Source organism: Anolis carolinensis, chromosome 5 (genome assembly GCF_035594765.1).
Source record: "Anolis carolinensis isolate JA03-04 chromosome 5, rAnoCar3.1.pri, whole genome shotgun sequence".
NCBI lineage: Eukaryota > Metazoa > Chordata > Lepidosauria > Squamata > Dactyloidae > Anolis > Anolis carolinensis.
This window is the reverse complement of record NC_085845.1, coordinates 105,100,344-105,118,946: the sequence shown is the minus strand read 5'-3', so window position 1 is coordinate 105,118,946 and position 18,603 is coordinate 105,100,344. Positions and strand designations below refer to the sequence as shown.

Sequence of the window (18,603 nt, the reverse complement as noted above, 5' to 3'; positions counted from 1 at the left end):
ATGTGTTGACAAATAGGATGTTTTTCTGCCAATCTAGCTTCTGTATTATGCTTTAGATTTTAGCCAATTTCTTTATCTTTTCATGTATTTTTGCCTAAATGACATTAGGAATCTTAGCTAGTCGCTCATGGAATCATGGAAACTTAGTAAATCAAGACTTCTGCAAGTTACATTGTTTCAGTGAATCCACAGTAGTTAGTAGGGTTGAGCAAATTTTTCGTTAGTCCATTAAATTCATTTAAAATTTGGTTCGAAAGCACTTTTGAATTGATTTTTGAAACATCTGCTCACTGCCTTCCAAATATTACGAATTTGAATAAAAAAGTACCTTTTTTATCTGTTTCTGATGTCTTCAGATGTAGCTGTAGCCCCTCTGAGAGGAGAGGCCATGTTGGCATGCCTCTCAGCCAATCAGAGCAGAAGAGAGAGGGAGGGAGAGGCGTGGCCATTGATCTGCTAGCATTTAAAAAAATGTTGTTTCAAAATTCCCCAAAAATCAGTGAATGGGTCAAACATTATGAAACTTGATAGGCAAAGAGTGGTTAATTTTTGCTTCCATTCTGGCAAATTTCATCACAATAGCTTTCAAAATGCAGGAGAACGAAGCCTCTGAATTTTCACCATTTATTTAAGTGGAAATGAAGCAAGTCACCATTGCCAACAAAAAAACTCCATTTCCCAGAAGCCTTGCAGCAAGCCAATCAAAGTGGAAGGAAGAGGGACAGGGAGGCGGGGCCATTGATCTGCTAGCATTTAAAAAAATGTTGTTTCAAAATTCCCCAAAAATCAGTGGATGGGTCAAACATTATGAAACTTGATAGGCAAAGAGTGGTTAATTTTTGCTTCTATTCTAGCAAATTTCATCACAATAGCTTTCAAAATGCAGGAGAACAAAGCCTCTGAATTATCACCATTTATAAAAGCATTGGGCTGAAGCAGACGTTTCTCCAATAGTACTATGCTCACTTTAAAACTACAATTCCCAGGTGTTCCAGGCCCTCTCTCCTCTTAACATTCCCCACCCCCTTTTGTCCTCACTTAGAATCATAGAGTCATTGAACAGTAGAGTTGGAAGAGACCTTGTGGGCCATCCAGCCCAACCCCTTCTGCCAGGCAGGAAGACACCATCCAATCCCTCCCAACAGATGGCCATCCAGCCTCTGCTTAAAAGCCTCCAAAGAAGGAGCCTCCAGCTCAGTCCGGGGCAGAGAGTTCCACTGCCGAACAACCCTCACAGTGAGGAAGTTCTTCCTAATGTTCAGGAGGAATCTCCTTTCCGTAGTTTGAAGCCATTGTTCCGTGTCCTAGTCTGCAGGGCAGCAGAAAACAAGCTTGCTCCCTCCTCTCTATGACTTCCCCTCACATATTTATACATTATGTCTCCTCTCAGCCTTCTTTTCTGCAGGCTAAACATGCCCAGTTCTTTAAGCTGCTCCTCATAGGGCTTGTTCTCCAGACCCTAGATCATTTTAATTGCCCTCCTCTGACTATTTTATACATTTCTAAGTTTGAAGTCTGCTTGAATCTCCCGCCCCGTCCCTCTGCCCATCTGGCTTCTGATAGGTCAAGGGCGCCGCACTAGGCGGGAGCTTGGTTTCCCACCCCGCGCCTCGGCCAATGAGGAACAACCTTCACCTCTGCCAGGGCCAATCAGGTTGGGGAAGGTGGGAGTCAGCTAGACAATGGGTTCTGGTGAATGAATCATTTGGAGTTATCTTATGCAAAGTGATTACCCGAGGCTAGCGCCTTCTAAGATAATCTTAAGATTATCGCTGTTTTGAATAGGGTCATTTGGGATGTCTGGGGTCCTTTACGCACGTACACAGTTCATGAACACCTTAAGGTGTGGCGGAGATGACAGCAAATATTGACACTATGGGATTACGGTGGCAGGACCAGTGGGGAGTCTTCCTTTGGCTCCCCAGGGATCCAGGATGGGATTGTGATCAACATTACCATATGAGATTTAATCACCCCGGGGACTGCTCCGAACTGAGGTGTTTCAGTCTCTCACTATGAGCCATGCAGATGTAACATAGATTAAATCTTTATGGTGACAGTTTATCCTTTTTTGTGTGTGAAGCCCAGAATCTAGGATTAGAGAAGGCAGGAATTTTCGGGGTCAGCTAGAGTTCAGGCTATGCCTTCATTGAATAAAATATACTAGGGAATATAGAAAATCATATCTTATCAATTTCCACCCAAAATTACCGAAAAAAAGCACTAAATATTAACACTTATAGCTTATTTTCTATTCCTACGCTAATAGCGCAGATCGGGAGGCTATTTAGGCAAGGAACGCAGTTTGACAATCAGTTGATGATCAGAGAGAAAATGGTCAAAAATGATCTCTGTTGGTTGTATTTTAAAGATTAGGCGATTTTAGTCATAAATGTGAAAATGGGTGATTCTTGGTGCAAAATTGAGTGAGTTATGAATGGAAATGCTTGCTGGGGGTAGGCAATTCAATATTTGTCTAAGAACAAGGAGAGAATTCAGATTCCCTCCGGTTTTAGAGGGAAGGAAAAAAACCCAGGTTTTTCTGTAATATAACTTATATAAAAGAGAAATATATGAGTCTGGGGGGTCTTCCAGGGAGCCCATAAACCAAGTTACATCTGGCTAAACAGTTAATAAAGAATTGATTCCAATATTTCATAAACATATAAGCATACAATTCATGAAAAGTTCATAAGCAGCTCAGGTTGCTTTCTGTCCTTGGGAGTCCAACAAGAGTATATGAATGAGGAATCCTGTTCATTCATAAAAATGAATGAATGAACCGAAGAAGTCCGCCTGGGAGTCTTTACCATTTTGGGGATTGCAGCTGGTCCTTGAAGAAACTACATTTCTCTCCCAGGGAATGGCAGCCCCCTACCAGTAGCCCTGGGAGAAACTTGTGTCCCTGAAAAGGCATCCTGCCAGCCGCGGGAACCGAAAAGCGGTGCGGGGCTGCAAAGAGCTATTGGAACCGGCTTTTTGACAGTCAGTTGTTTCGAAGTTTTAGAATGGACCAATCCTGGTGCTGTTACTTGTCCCGGAACCAGGAGTCTTAAAAAGTGTTAAATATGAAAGATAGGCATGCTTGGAATATTTTTGAGAAAGTTATGGTTCAATTTGTTCCGTTCGCCATGTTGTTATATGGCAAGGAGAACGCAGTGAGGTTAATGGAGGAAGGAGGGAGGATTTCATGCGAGGGAGTCAAGAAAGGATACAAAATAACTACTGGAGAGGATTTCAGATTACAGGAAAGGATACCTTTTTTATTCAAGGATTAGTTACAGTGTCAGGACTGGGGAAAGCAATGAAAAGAAAATTTAATAATAAATTGTTGCGGTCTGGACATTCTCCCACTTTGCAGGCGATCCGGATCTGTGGAACTCCCCGCCGCAGGTCAGATGAATTTAAAAGTGGGGGTCTCCGCTATCAAAAGGATTTCAAAAGAAAGAAGGAACATGCTTGTTTTCTGCTGCCCTAGAGAATAGGACTTGGAGCAATGAGTTCAAATTACAGGAAAGGAGATTCCACCTGAACATTAGGAAGAACTTCCTGACCACAAAAGCTGGTCAACCGTGGAACCCCATGCCGTGGAACCGTGGAACCCCCATGTGGTGGAGGCTCCTTCTTTGGAGGCTTTTAAACAGAGGCTGGATGGTCATCTGTCAGGGGTGATTTGCTTGTGCTTTTCCTGCATGGCAAGGGGTTGGGCTGGATGACCCATGCAGTCTCTTCCAACTCTATGATTCTATTATATAGTACTCAGTGAGAGAATAAGCCTTCATAGTGGACAGAACAAAATTAAACAGAGAAGGTATAATAACATGCATATGTATAAGTATAATATATAATCTGAAATTCTGGAAACATTTCATGTTTTTGATAAAGTGTGCCATAGTTCATGGAAGTTTATACTGTAATTATGTTAGTCTTTTCCAGAAGTTTTTATTTCTGCTGCAATGCAGTAAGATTTCTAAATTTTGTAAACCTAATAATGCAATAACCAAGTCAGTATGCTGACACTTCTGAAATGCATTTTGAGGAATATAAATTACAGGAAGCATAACACAAATACACAACTGGATTTCTAAAAGAGTTGGTCTCAGATCAGATATTCTATTATAAGGAGTTAAGAGAATGTGACTTGGTTAGTACTTGAGTACCACCTAGTGTTGTCTGTGAGTTTGTTACTGAGTTTGTTACATTGCTTTAAAGAGTCATTCTTTTTTCACCCAAAGTAATTCTGTTTGGTTTATAAAATGTGTGTTATATATTAATAACAGTGTGTCTAAACAAAGGATTTCAAGTTAATATTCATAGTAACTGAATGTTGCCACCACGTTCTGCTGAAATGCAAACATTTCTGACTTGTTACAGAATTTCTAAATTGAATTGATCTTCTCTGTGAAAGTAGATGACAGTAGTAATAATAATAATAATAATAATAATAATAATAATAATAATAATTGTATTCTGCCCTATCTCCCTGAGGGGACTCAGGGCAGATTCCAGCATTCACAACAAAAGGCAAACATTCAGTGCCTAGAAACACAGATAAGGTAAAGGCTTCCCCTTCTGGCTCTTGAAGGTTGGTGCTCATCTCTTACTCTGGGGAGTGGTTATCTCCATTTCTAAGCCAAAAAGCCTGCATTTTCCATAGACACCTCCTAGGTCACGTTGCCAGCATGACTGCATGGAGCATCATTTACCTTCCCGCCGAGGCAGTACCTATTGATCTACTCACATTTGCATGTTTTCAAACTGCTAGGTTGGCAGAATCTGGGGCTAACAGTGAGAGCTCACCCTGTCCCACAGATTTGAACTGCCAGCCTTCCAGTCAGCAAGTTCAGCAGCTTAGTGATTTAACCCATTGCACCACCATGCCCACCCTATAAAAATGACCTTGTTATACAAATGACCTTGTTGGGCAGAAAAGAAAACTTTAAATTTTCATGAATAGATAGGAATATATAAAGAAAATGGAAAATAATATAGCAAATTGTAGACTACAGTCTATTAAAATTGTTTCCTGTGCTTTTCTTTCGCATTTCTTTGCTTATGCCAAAGCCATCTTTGCCTAGTAGTGTTGGCTGGTTATTCTTCAGTGCTCTGTTTTGAATAGTTTTCTATGTAGAATTGCAAGTATAGGATCATCTCAGGCTCTGAGATTTTGGGTGCCTTCTGGTCATGTTCTTAAGCAAACCGTTTCTTCTATTTACCTTAAACACATGTATAAAATGTCAGGATGCAAAAAGATCAGCATTCTCCAAACTGGCCTTTTCACATCCGACCAGAGCAAAGGGGGGAAAAAGAACCAGATGAGGAAGTCCATTTGGTTGGGAAGACTGATTTATGACCTGCTCTGGTTTTCTCTGGGAGAGGACAGTTGAAGGGGAGAAGAAATGAGAGAGGGGGAGGGAAGAAACAACTTGATATACTGGGGAACTAGCGGAAGAGGGGCAGTATAAGTTTTACTATCATCTTGGCAAGGCGGATTCAATAAAGTTTCCATGGCACCAGCTGTGTGAGCCTACCTTTGTGTCCTACACCTTCCAAGGATTGACAGCTATGGTATAGCACATGAGATTGAATAATGATAATACAAGATATGAAACATCTATTGACCAGGAAGTATCTCACTTTCTCATTCTTTTCTACCTAATATTTTTCTCTTGTCATATTTAGTAATAATAACTTTATTCTTATACCCCACCACCATCTTCCCGAAGGGACTCAGGGTGGCTTACATATGGGGCAAAATGCCCACAAAACACCAATACAAATGCAAACAATCCATCAAAGCAAAATGCAAGCTGAAACATCCAGGTTTTTAACTCCCTCCAAAGTAAGACAATGTGGGGGCTTGCCTAATATCCCTTGGGAGAGAGTTCCAAAGTAGGGGGACCACCATCGAGAAGCTCTCCCTTGTACCCACCAACCATGCTTGTGACAGTGGTGTGAGTGAGAGGAGGGCCTCACCACATATCTTAGAGCTTGCGCCAGTTCATAGGGGAAGATGTGGTTCTGAAGATAGGTAGGACCAGAACTGTTTAAGGCTTTCTAGATCATAGCTGTTGTAGCCCAGCCTGAGATTGGACCCATTCAGCCAGTAATTGTCCCTGCACCTGCTTTGCCAGAGGACTCTGGGTTTGGGCCTGTTACGCCCTGGTAGCGGAGCACTAGAAACCAACACACGGAGGCCAATAACAATCTGATAACTTTATTAAGGAAATAGTAAAGTAGGATAAAAACAAGTAGAAAATGTAGTTCAGCAATAGACCTTTCAGGGAAGGTCAAATATAGTCCAGAAATATATTGTCCAGTATATAATATTAGAGTTCAAAGTTATAATCCCAAAACCAAAACACACTCAACTTCCAAGCAGTTTGAGTGGGGAAAACGTCCAAGATTTTACTAGAGTTCAAAGTAAGTCCAAGGCAGGAAACTGAAGACAAGACTGGATACTTGGCACAAGATGCAAGGCTGGGAACACAGTGAGACAGGTCAAGAACACGGAAAGGCAAGGCACGGAGAGACTGGAGATAGCGGACTCAAAACGCAGTCCACACTTAGCTGGAACCAAAGTTAATCCTTCAGCTGACTCGTTGACTCCGCGCGGGCTAACCCGTGCGGGAAACTTTTAAAGAACTTCAAATCTTTCTTCAAACAGGTGTCCAGAGCTTCTTTTCCCAAGGGAAAAGAACTGAAACACATCTTCATCCAGATGCATTCCTCCCTGAAAATTCCCAGGAGAAACGAGCTAATTAGTACTCTATCTGGCCGCTAATCTAGCGCTTTTTCTTGTTTGCGCTTTCTCCGAGCGACTAGTCTCAAAAAATTCCCTTCTTGCGAAGGGGGGAGAAGCGCTTGGAATAGCCTGTTCAAGGTCCATTTTAATGAGCTCTTGGCAAGAATTGTCAACAAAAGGCATCTGGAATGGAACAGTCTCTTGTTGAGATGGCAGAAATCCCATGTCTTCATCTCCATGATCCATAATGGCGCTAGGGTCAGGACTCGGAGGCCCATGGGACATCACAGGGCCTGAGATGCAACCAGAGCCTGAGATGCAGCCAGAGTTTGTTCCAGTGGATTCTGGGACCAGAGACAGAATGGTTGCAAGCAGGCATTGTGAACCACATTCCTTCCAGCAGCATTCCTAGCAGTCAAGGTCAGATCTCCAGGTGCCAGATGGACATTCTAGTTTAGAGGAGGATAATGAGTTTGACAGGAAAGCAGCAATCTCATCAGAGGAGGGAACAAGAATGTCTCTGGAGAAACAGACGGTTGCTTTTGAAGCAGTCTAATGAGTAGTTTTCTCATGAGATTTGCCTTAAAATGCCTTGCTTTCCCTGCCACAGCCAGAGGTGGTAACATTGCTTATTCAATAAAGAAGGATCTTTGCTCTGTGTTCCTGTGTCTTCCTGCAGCCGTGTATCCTGCTTCAAGTTCCAGCCTTGCCTTGACCTGTGAATCCAATTGGATATTCCAGTGACTTTGCCATTTCATTTTTATTCCAGTGGAGACCCTTGCCTTGTGTTTCATCATTGACTTTATAACTTGGACTACCTTGGAGTTAATCCTGCACTCTAGTCTTGTCTTCCTGTGGTTATCCTTGATTCATGCCTTGGAAATAATCCTGTTTGTGTTATTCTTGATATCTCTTGGGACTTACTTTGATATCCAGTTTTGGACTATGCTCTTTTAGTGGTTTTTATAAACTCTTGCTTCATGAACTTCAAGTACCTTGCTCTTGTGGATTTGAACCTATTTTACTGACTTCAGAGTCAGTAAAAAGCAAAAATAAAGCAAAATAAAGCAAAATAAAGTTCAGACTTTATTTTGCTTTTGCTTGCATATAACCTTCAATAAACAACTTGCTTGCTTATATTTTAACCTAGTGTTTATGTGGCCCACCCTTGGTTTTATTGTTCTTTTGATCTTGTTTAATGTAGTGTATATTTTCTTTTATTGTGTTGTTTAATGTGCTATGATTTGTTGTTCTATTATATTTTGTTATATTGTATTGTTCTGGGCATGTCCCCATGTAAACCGCCCCGAGTCCCCGTTGGGGAGATGGTGGCGGGGTATAAATAAAGATGATGATGATGATGATGATGATGATGATTATCATATTCTGGGGCTCCAGTGTAGTTTTGAGGTGCCTACATAGAGTAGGGGTGCAACAATAGCCTGCACTTTGAATTGGGACCAGAAACTTACCAGCAGCCAGTGGAGCTGCTTTAATAGGTGCGCTCCCTATAATTAGCTCCAGTTAGAAGCCTGGCTGCCAACCTTTGTACCAATTGCAGTTTCCCGGCCATCTTCAAAGGCAGCCTCATATAGAGTGCAATGCAGTAGTACAATGTGGATGTAACCAAGGCATGGACCACTGTGGCCAAGTCACCCTTCTTGAGGTATGGTTGCAGCTGGTGCATAAGTTTTAACTGTACGAAGCCCCCCCCCGGCCACCACCGACACTGAACATCAAACATCAGCGCTGAATCCAAGAGGAGCCCCAGACTGCAGACCTGTGTTCTTGTCCATATCAAGTTAGTTATAGCTGCATCAGAGTAAGAAATATGGTGACTTGTCTCAAACATTGACAAATTTGGGCAGCAAGGAGTGTTCAAGCATATTGGGTGATCTTGCAAGCAGCCAAAAGGTCTGAAAACCAAAAACACGGTTTGGTGTGATCATAAAGGAGGAAAGGAGAAGAACCATTGTGCTATCCTGATTTTCCTGGTAAAGGGAAATGAATTGGATGGAAATACAAACAATCAAAATATAGTTCCATTGTGGGCAGTTAGGCTTTTACTGTGAAAGCATCACTTTGAGTTAGCAATCTGTAAAATGTATTTTTAACCTAAACACCTTTGGAAAGTGATTGTTGAGAGGATCAAATAGCATGATGCTATTAGGAATGAAGGGACAATATGAATACTGAAATTGGCCACATGATTTTTTTTTGTATTTCCCATTCAAAAGATTCAGTCAGCCTTATTCTTGCTGAAAAACTGTGCTTTGTATCACAAAAGATTCATAAAGGTGTTAGTTAATATTAGAAGCTATTGTAAAAGCCATCACTTTAATGACGATTCAGTTAAGTGTATCCCAGCTCCTTGCAAACTCAGACGTTTTTTGGAACATGGACTTTTCATGTTACTAATGATTTGTATATTCTGTCTTCTATTGTCTACAACTGAAAAAAATTTATATAAAAATTGTTTGTTGCCTGCAAGGGGAAAAAACAAAGTGCTTCTTTTCAATACTTAAGAGCCAGGAAACAGCAAAATGGCAATAGGCTAGTTAAGAATCTTGAACATCTTTTTACCGATACAAATTTCATTTGTTTTCTGTGATGTAATAGCCCATGATCTATCCAATTCAATATTCTACCATTTCCTTATAATATTACATTTTTCCCATACAGTAGAGTCTCACTTATCCAACATAAACGGGCCGGCAGAATGTTGGATAAACGAATATGTTGGATAATAAGGAGAGATTAAGGAGAAGCCTATTAAACATCAAATTAGGTTATGATTTTACAAATTCAGCACCAAAACATCATGTTATACAACAAATTTGACAGGAAAAGTAGTCCAATACGCTGTATTGCTATGTAGTAATTACTGTATTTACGAATTTAGCACCAAAATATCATGATGTTTTGAAAACATTGACTACAAAAATGCGTTGGATAATCCAGAACGTTGGATAAGCGAGTGTTGGATAAGTGAGACTCTACTGTACTTTCAAAATACAGTATACAAAGTGGGCCTATATATTGTATCACACCTTTAGTATGCAAAATTGCCCAGTTTATCAATCTATATTATTATTATTATTATTATTATTATTATTATTATTATTATTATTATTATTATTATGTTTATGTTTATATCAAATCAATCTTGTTGTCAGTTTGCATTCAAATCGGATAGTTTATTTATTTATTTATTTATTTATTTTTCAAACTTATATGCCGCCACTCCCCTAGGGCTCGGAACGGCTTACAAGAACCAGCTAAAATCAACAATGTAAAAAACATCTTAAAAACATCTTTAAAACATCCTAAAAGCACCTTTTAAAACATCAACAACAGAACTCAAAAGCCTGCTGAAACAGATGTGTCTTACATGCCCTGTGGAAGGCCGACAAGTCCCGCAAGGCACGAACTTCAGATCGCAAGGTGTTCCAGAGAGATGGCACCACTACTGAAAAGGCTCTGCGTCTGGTTGTTGTTAGACGCAAGGTCTTGAAACTGGGGACTTCCAACAGGTCTTGGTCCTTAGAATGGAGGGATCTCTGGGGTTTGTAGGGAGTGAGGCGGTCCCTCAGGTACATCGGCCCTAGACCATGTAAGGCCTTGAAGGTAAGCACCATCACTTTGAAAGTGATCCGGTGCTCAATTGGTAACCAGTGCAGCTGCCGTAAGATTGGTGTTATGTGGCATCTTACTGGGACTCCCGCAAAGAGCCGGGCAGTTGCATTTTGCACCAATTTGAGCTTCCGGATCACCGACACAGGAAGGCCAATGTAAAGGGCATTACAGTAATCCAGTCTCGAGATGACTGTAGCCTGCATCACCGTAGCCAGGTTGTCCCTAGACAGATAGGGGGCTAGCCGTCTAGCCTGCCGAAGATGAAAAAAGGCAGTTTTGCTAGCGGCGGAGACCTGGACCTCCATCGTCAATGAAGGGTCCAAGAGGACTCCCAGACTCTTTACCAGTAAAGACGGGCGTAGCACTTCGCCATCTAGGGTTGGCAACTGGATATCCCCACTGCCCGGTCGGCCCAGCCATAGGATCTCCGTCTTTGCTGGATTCACCCTCAACCTACTGGAACGCAACCATCCAATAATGGCCTCGAGGCACCGATGAAAATTGTCGGGTACAGACTCCGGTCGGCCCTCCATCTTTAACACAAGCTGAGTGTCGTCAGCATATTGATAACACTCGAGCCCGAAATCTCGGACCAGCTGAGCAAGTGGTCGCATATAGATGTTAAACAACAGAGGGAAGAGAATGGCCCCCTGAGGAACCCCACAATGTAGAGGGGACTTCTCAGAGACCAGGCCTCCCCTCTCCACTCGCTGTCCACGGTTGTGAAGAAAGGAGGCCAGCCAATTTAAAGCTGTCCCCCTAACTCCAGCAACGGCAAGGCGGTGGGTCAGAAGATTGTGATCAAATGCTGCTGTGAGATCCAATAACACAAGCAGCACCGACCCGCCCTGGTCAATCTGGCATCGGAGATGATCTGTGATGGAAACCAATACAGTCTCTGTCCCATGCCCTGCACGGAAGCCGGACTGGAAAGGATCCAATCTGGCTGTGTCATCTAGGAACTGATTTGTATCTTTACAAATCATCCTGTGACATCTTGCCTTGAACTTACTAGCTTGTTTCATCTAGTAAACCTTCAATATACACAAGAATGATAAACGGTTAGTTGGGGTAAACCTGGCTTAAAAATCCAGTATCCTGAGAGCAAGTGTAAAGTAGAGTAGCTATTTGAATGTTGGACTTGAACTCTGGAAGATCATGGTTCAAATAATTATTCAGCCATAGAAATCCACTGTATGAACTTGGAGAAGTACACTCTCACAGTTTCTGAGAAGAAAATGGCAAACCTTCTCTAAATAAATCTGTCCAAGGAAACCATATGATATGATTGTCATAAGTTGGAATCAACTATGTTAACAACAACAAACCAGAATCCTACTGGTGATTTAGGGCCCTTCCACACAGCCATATAACCCAGAATATCAAAGCAGATAACCCACAATATCTGCTTTGAACTGGATTATCTGAATCCACACTGCCAGATAATCCAGTTCAATGTGTGTAGAAGGGGCTTTAAACCGCTATAACCTTAAGGTATGTTAGCATGTGTACTTTGTTGGCACTGTGCAAAATAGTTATCTAATATGTCTTTACATAAGATGTGGTACAGCAGCTGACTGGCTCCCTGACTAACCATGGTGGTGCAGGTAGAGGCTGATCATCCAATATCTTCATAAAATCTCTCAGTTTCCAGTCAGCCCCCTTCCCTTTAGCCCAGATGTCCCTATCTGCTCTTGAATGTTATCTCCATACTTATATCTACTTTCTATCATGTCAGAAGTGAATTGAGAATACAATTTAATATGTAATTTTTTTAAAAAAACACAAAGTTTAAAACTTGGCATTGTATTAAATTTCCTTTGATCAGAATCTGGCCATTTGGAGTGCCTCTGGTGTGGCTGTGAGAATGTCCTCCATTGTGCATATGGCAGAGCTCAGACTGCATTGTAATAAATGGTCTGCGGTGGTTTGCTCTTCTCTACACACGCATGTCATGGACTCCACTTTGAGGCACCACTTCTTAAGGTTAGCTCGGCATCTCTTGGTGCCAGAGCGCATTCTGTTAAGCACCTTCCAAGTCGCCCAGTCTTCCGTGTGCCCGGGGGCAGTTTCTCATCTGATATCATCTACTGATTAAATTTTTGGGTTTTAAGCTGCCACTTTTGGACTCTTGCTTGCTGAGGTGTTCCTGCGAATATCTCTGTAGATCTTAGGAAACTATTTCTTGATTTAAGGCATTGGCTTGCTGGCTGATATCCAAACAGAGGATATGCTAGAGATGTCAATATCTTGTTCCTTTCATTACAGACTGCTACTTCTTGATGGATGTCAGATGACTCCACAGTATAATTTCTCCAGTGGTGTAGGGCATAGACATCCTGTGATAATGCAGCATGTCTCATCAAGAACCACGCCCATTGTTTTAACGTGGTGAGTAGTATTCCACACTGGGCATGCTTATTCAGCAGCAGAATAGCAAAGCTCAAGGGCAGATGTCTTCACTGTGTCTGGTTGTGATCCCCAGGTTGTGCCAATCAGTTTTCATATGATACTATTTCTAGCACCCACTTTTTGCTTGATATTCAAGCAGTGCTTCTTGTAAGTCAGAACACGGTCCAAAGTATCTCCCAGGTATATTGGTGTGTTGCAATGCTCCAGTGGGATTCCTTCCCAGGTAATCCTCAGAGCTCGAGATGCTTGTCTGTTCTTAAGATGAAAAGCACACATTCTTATATCTACTTAGAAGATATATATAAAAAAACTTCAGCCTTTATTTTGAAGAGGCTCGGATAGAGGGTGAAAGGAAGAAACGTGCTAAGAGGAAAAGGTGTCAAGCAAACCCTTGTCGGAAATGCCTTCCATCTAGAAAATGTTCTCATTGTGATAGACCATGTGGATACAAAATAGGTCTCTACAATCACTTACGGACCCATCGCCAAGACTCTACTTCTGGAAGACAATCATACACAAGGGATTCTTTCCTGTAGTAACATTTCACTCCCTGCATGTTGGGCACAATTTGCAGGGAAAGAACAGTGACTTGAATCCAAGTTATAATGATATAGCTTTATTTCACTTTTCTCCTATTGTTTCTAGTTAGTTCTTCCTACATTCATTTCTACCAAAATCATCACAAAAGCTTTTTGTTCCCATTTGTTAGCTTAATTCTGCCTGCCTTTTGACTAGACAAATACAAAACCTCAGTCTTTCCATTATTCAGGTTTCTACTAATTTTAGTCATTTTAAGAACCATGTCACAAAGACTGTTGCTCATATTGTCTGCTCTGTAATGAGAACGTGCATGTCTTCTTATCTCCCTTGTGAATAATTTTTCACATTTCAAATACTCCATTACATAAATGTCAAGTGTTTTCATTTAAGCCTTCCCTTTTTCCCAAAGACATTTGCAACTTTCCAGAGGGTCTGACTGGCCAATCCCTTCCTCTGTTTTCAATATTTTTCAAATATGGCTTGCACTAGGACTCAACCTCAGGAATTGGCCAGAATGGGGAAAACTGAAGAGTCTCAGTATTAGCTGCTCAATAATATGAAACTACAGGATTGCTGCTTCATGACTTTTCCTCTCTTCTTACTAATTTTTACAGCTGCCTTCCCATCTTCCTCATCACATTTTTAATGGCTGATTTTTTTCTGAGATGCACATAAGACGTACAATTTTTCTTCTATTTTCTACTTGGTTCCTTTTCCTTTCAGTTCTAGCACTCACTTACTCCTCCCTTTCCTCTATGATGCCTGGCTAAATGTTTTCTCCATCTTTCTTCTCCACATAACTCCTGGCTAAATGGTATGCCCTTTCTTTCTTCCCATCTCCTTTCCTTTCTCACTCTCCATGCCCTTGTCTTATCCATGCCACCCCAAATTCTTCTGGATGCCTTTGTTTTCCCCCTTCTTTTCTTTCTCCATCTCAGTGTCTTTAATTTCACTGTGACTTCTCTTAGCTAAGTCTAGCTTCTTTCCTCCATCTCTATCTCTCTGATTCTTTTCCTCTTGTACTCCTTACAGAAAAAAATTCAGAACCTGTGTGAGACATGTTACATTCCCACTATTTAATGCTGCCATTTAATCCAGTGTAGGAAACGCATTAGCCTGGTACATCTACACAATGAACACAGGCTAATATGTTGTAACTCATGGTAAGCCATTTAATCCAGCTGATCCCAGGTTTAAAAACATCAGCAAAGGTTCAAAACTTCCAGTGTGGACTGCCATCTTGAATCTCTATGCACAAACCAAAATTGTGTCCCCTCAGCCATCCCACACTCCCAGGTTCAGTGCTTTCCTGTCCCAAAGCACCTCCATTCCTTCAAGAAATTAGATAAAAGCATCTCTTACTGTCCTTGCAGGCTATGTACTTCCTTATTCAGTGTCATTCTGACAGTGATGGGGTGTCCTGTTTTGTCTTTCAAGAACAAAACTCTTCTCTAACAAAGAGTTTTGATGCTTCATCAAACTATCATTCCCAGGATTCCATAACATTGAGCCCTGTTATGGTTGAAGTGGTTCAAACTGCGTTAATTCTACAACGTAAATGCAGCCACAGTCTAATGCTTAGACCTCCACACTATGGTGGCTCTCACCTTACCTAAATATTTTATGATGTTTAATATTCTGATCGAGGGGATTACTGTTGGGAGAAAGAAGAAATTTGTCTGCATGAGTTAGGGAGCAATGTTCTGAGTCATTGTGTTTGGTGTTTAATGTCTCATGCTTAATAACATGAGATAGGGATGCTTCTGAACCCAACAATGCTACTTGATATCTACTTGTCAATAGAAAAATCATTTGTACTCCACCTGCACCTTAATTCACCTACTCCTCCCTTCATGGTTCTTAACTTGCAGCCAAAGATTTAACTCTGCTCTCCTTAGTTTTAGCAGTCTGTTTCTTTCTATTGTGATTTACACCTTGAGGGAGCTGGACAGAAGGAAGGAAGGAAGGAAGGAAGGAAGGAAGGAAGGAAGGAAGGAAGGAAGGAAGGAAGGAAAAGGCGAAGGCGAAGGCGAAGGCGAAGGCGGGAAAAGAAAGCAGGCTCTTCAGTAATGAAATTTCAAATGAAATGCTTGCAACAGTAAAGCCATAGCTGAGCTATGACAGCATGGAATGTTCATAAACATTCATATGAGGAACAAACTATTAAGAAAGTCTGTAGTCAAATATATATGTCAGGGGAGACAGGTTGGTGTCCACAGATGCCATAGTAGTGACACACCCATCTCCCGCTGTACCCATAAGGTTTCTTGCAAATGCATATGTTCCTTAACATTTTCATTTAAACATATTTTTAAAATATTTTCAGGTGAACAGCACATTTACGTAGGTTGGATGAATGCAGTTGGGAAGTGAAGATCCAGCTTCCAACTACCCACCCGCTTTATTACTCTGTGTGCCAGATGGATCTAGAGAACTGTTAAGGAATCAAAAAAGTTGGATGAAAGTTTGTGTTTTTCTTTAAAACACCTTAGCCATTGGGGAAGAGGAACAGAGGATTACTGCTTGGTAAGTTAAGGTGCTTGAAGTTGGCAGTAGGACATCTATGGGAGGGTTGGGGTGACTCCTTCAAGGGAGTAGGAGAAGGAAAGTTGGAGAGATCAATAAGATTGTGGAAATGTTTTATTAACTGGGACTGCAGGGGCTGTTTGACTTCGCAACCTCCCATGCTTATTTTCACTTAAATGCTGTACTTAAGCTCACTCTTCAGAAGTTTAAGCACAGCATGTTTGTGGCAACTTCACCTTTGTTTTTGTGTGCAAGCCTATGTTTGTTCATACTCACTCTCTTCCAGAATCAGGAATCTTTCTTCTGTTCTCTGAAGTCTCAACTGCTGTCACATTTCTCTTCCAATCTGTGTCTGTCCAAGAAGCTGACATGATAAGAGCCTCTCTAGGTGAGATGCTCCAATTCTCCTGCTACAAGGTAATACTCTTTCTTATCTCATCTTTCTTCAAGAAGATGAACTAGTGTTGATTATGCATAAGTAGTTGTGAGTAAAATACTTTTACTTACCTAACAAAGAATATTAAGGTCCTTTCTAAGTGTGTTTTCTTTCTCTGCTAGACCTCCTACATCAAGTGGAGTTAAGCTGGTGAGCTGTTCTTCCGCTTAGAACATTACTTACTCTACTTGAGAGATCTGCTACAATGTCTTATGTTTCCTAAAAGTGTCTCAATAAAGGTAATAAAAACAAAAGTGCTTTTGTGATGAGGTTTTCAGTCAAGGAATTCCATGTGACGAAGAAGCTAATCAACAGAGAAGGTAAGCAATTTCCTTCAATGAACAACAGCAAACCCTCCAATATTTCAAAGATGGAAAGCGAGGCATATGTGGCCAGCCAACATCACAGTTAAGATAGAAAAAGCTGTTAATGAGAAAAAACATAAAAACTAGGAGAGCCAGAAGCTTTGTCTGAGCCTACTAGAAACAACAAAATTGTGCCCCTTCTTCTCCTCTCCCTTCTGCTGAGTTAGCTGAATGCAAATTATTATTGGGCTTTCATTTCAGTTTGAAGCAACTGAAGTAAACTAAGGTTAAAAAGGGAAAATGGGAGAGGAGAGAGAAACTAGGATATTTTAAATACCACTGAAACAGTGGGACAGCCAAGGATTACTTGGGACTGTCCTTGCCAAACTGGGGCATTTATAGGATATTGAACATTGAGAAAAGGCTAATGGAGGTAAATATTAGAGATGAAAAAGGTGGGTTAGGGAAATGGAAATTGAATGCACAGATGTCTATAATCCACAGTGAAACGGAAAAAGGAAAAGTATGGTATATAATATAGTTTAAAGTAACTAATTTATGAGTTCTATATTTGTAAGTTTTATATTTCTATAGTAATATAATCTTTTATATATCCAATCTGTAACACCAACTCATATCCAACTTGTATAAGAAAGGGATTGTGGTGACGTACCTACTTAAGTCTGAACTGGATTTAAATGAAGTCAGTGATAAACCATAACCCTGTCCCTGTTGTATATCCAACAACTAATGTTAATCTATTTGCAGAATTTGTTCCAAAAAAGCAACGTATATTCTAAATTAAGTATCCAATAATTATATTATTATGTAACTGGAATTGTATAACTCTTAACATAAATGTATAATATGGCAACACTTCACATAAGTATACCTATAAATCTGTTGCAGTTTCAGGTTTTACTCTCAGTCTTGACACATAAGGTAAATGAAACCCAACAAAATTTTTACTAACGTCTTGATAATGTTCTCAAATGCTGCTGGAGTTTTTATCCAACTGGGTTTGTACAGTTTTTAACATAAATATGTATACTTTAGTAACACTTTATATAAGTATTCCTTTAAAACTATTGCAGTCTCAAATTTTAACTCCAGTCTTGACAAATAAAGAGTAGTAATCAATCAAAGTCTTACTGACATCTTGATCACTTTCTCAAGCAATGCTGAAGTGTAAAGTAGAGTCAATTGTGCAGCTGGAATAAAAGTATATGATGATACCAACGTAGAGTAGTTCCAAATCAAAATAGTTAATCGATCTGTTTCAGGGTTTGAGAAATCAGTTGTTATTTTAAGTGATGAATTTGATCCGTTGGTGGGTAACAGGGATGGTCAAGTTATCTAAGGTGCCGGAGGGGGGGGGGGGGATTACGACTGGTTTCCTAGGTATAATGCCAGTTTCGATGCTTCTTCAGGTAATCTTAATGTTCCCACTGTTTACTTGGGATGAGGCTCTGCCTTCTTATTTATTTATTATTACAATATTTATATCCTGCCCTTCTCACCCAACAGGGGACTCAGGGTGGCTTATTTCTTCTTGTAAAAGTAAAAAGGAAAAAAAACGATCTAGTGTACAATAGGTAGTAAAATCATAGTAATATACCATACTACAAATAGACATGTTAAAAAACACCCCGAACTAATGTTAATTACTCTCAGTATTATCAGGATTAGAACTTACATGAACTCAAACATAATGGCTTTTGAAAAATTTCAGGCATTCAGTTGATACATTATATAACAAGCTAGCAGTGCTGATAATAGCAAAAAGCACCACCGAATAGGCCAAATACACCCAAGAGGACAGAATGAAAAAGGGAAATCTTTTCCACAGAGCAGAATAGGAAAACAATGGAGTCATAACCCTATCAAAAGAGGAAATTCTGCAGCACATAAAGAAGTTTATATCACAAAATTTGTCTGTTAATCTTCAGAGCACATGGCCCTTAGCTGAGTATTTTGTGAGTGCTTATTGGCTTTTTAGTGTA

General features: G+C 40.5%; 1 long non-coding RNA gene across 1 annotated transcript; it reads left to right on the top strand.

Moving 5' to 3' along the window:
- Positions 1–15,422: 15,422 nt before the first annotated feature.
- Positions 15,423–17,935, top strand: LOC134299366 (uncharacterized). Its single transcript, XR_010006557.1, has 3 exons — positions 15,423–15,859; positions 16,146–16,276; positions 16,418–17,935. It is a non-coding gene; the product is annotated as an uncharacterized LOC134299366 (long non-coding RNA).
- Positions 17,936–18,603: the final 668 nt, after the last annotated feature.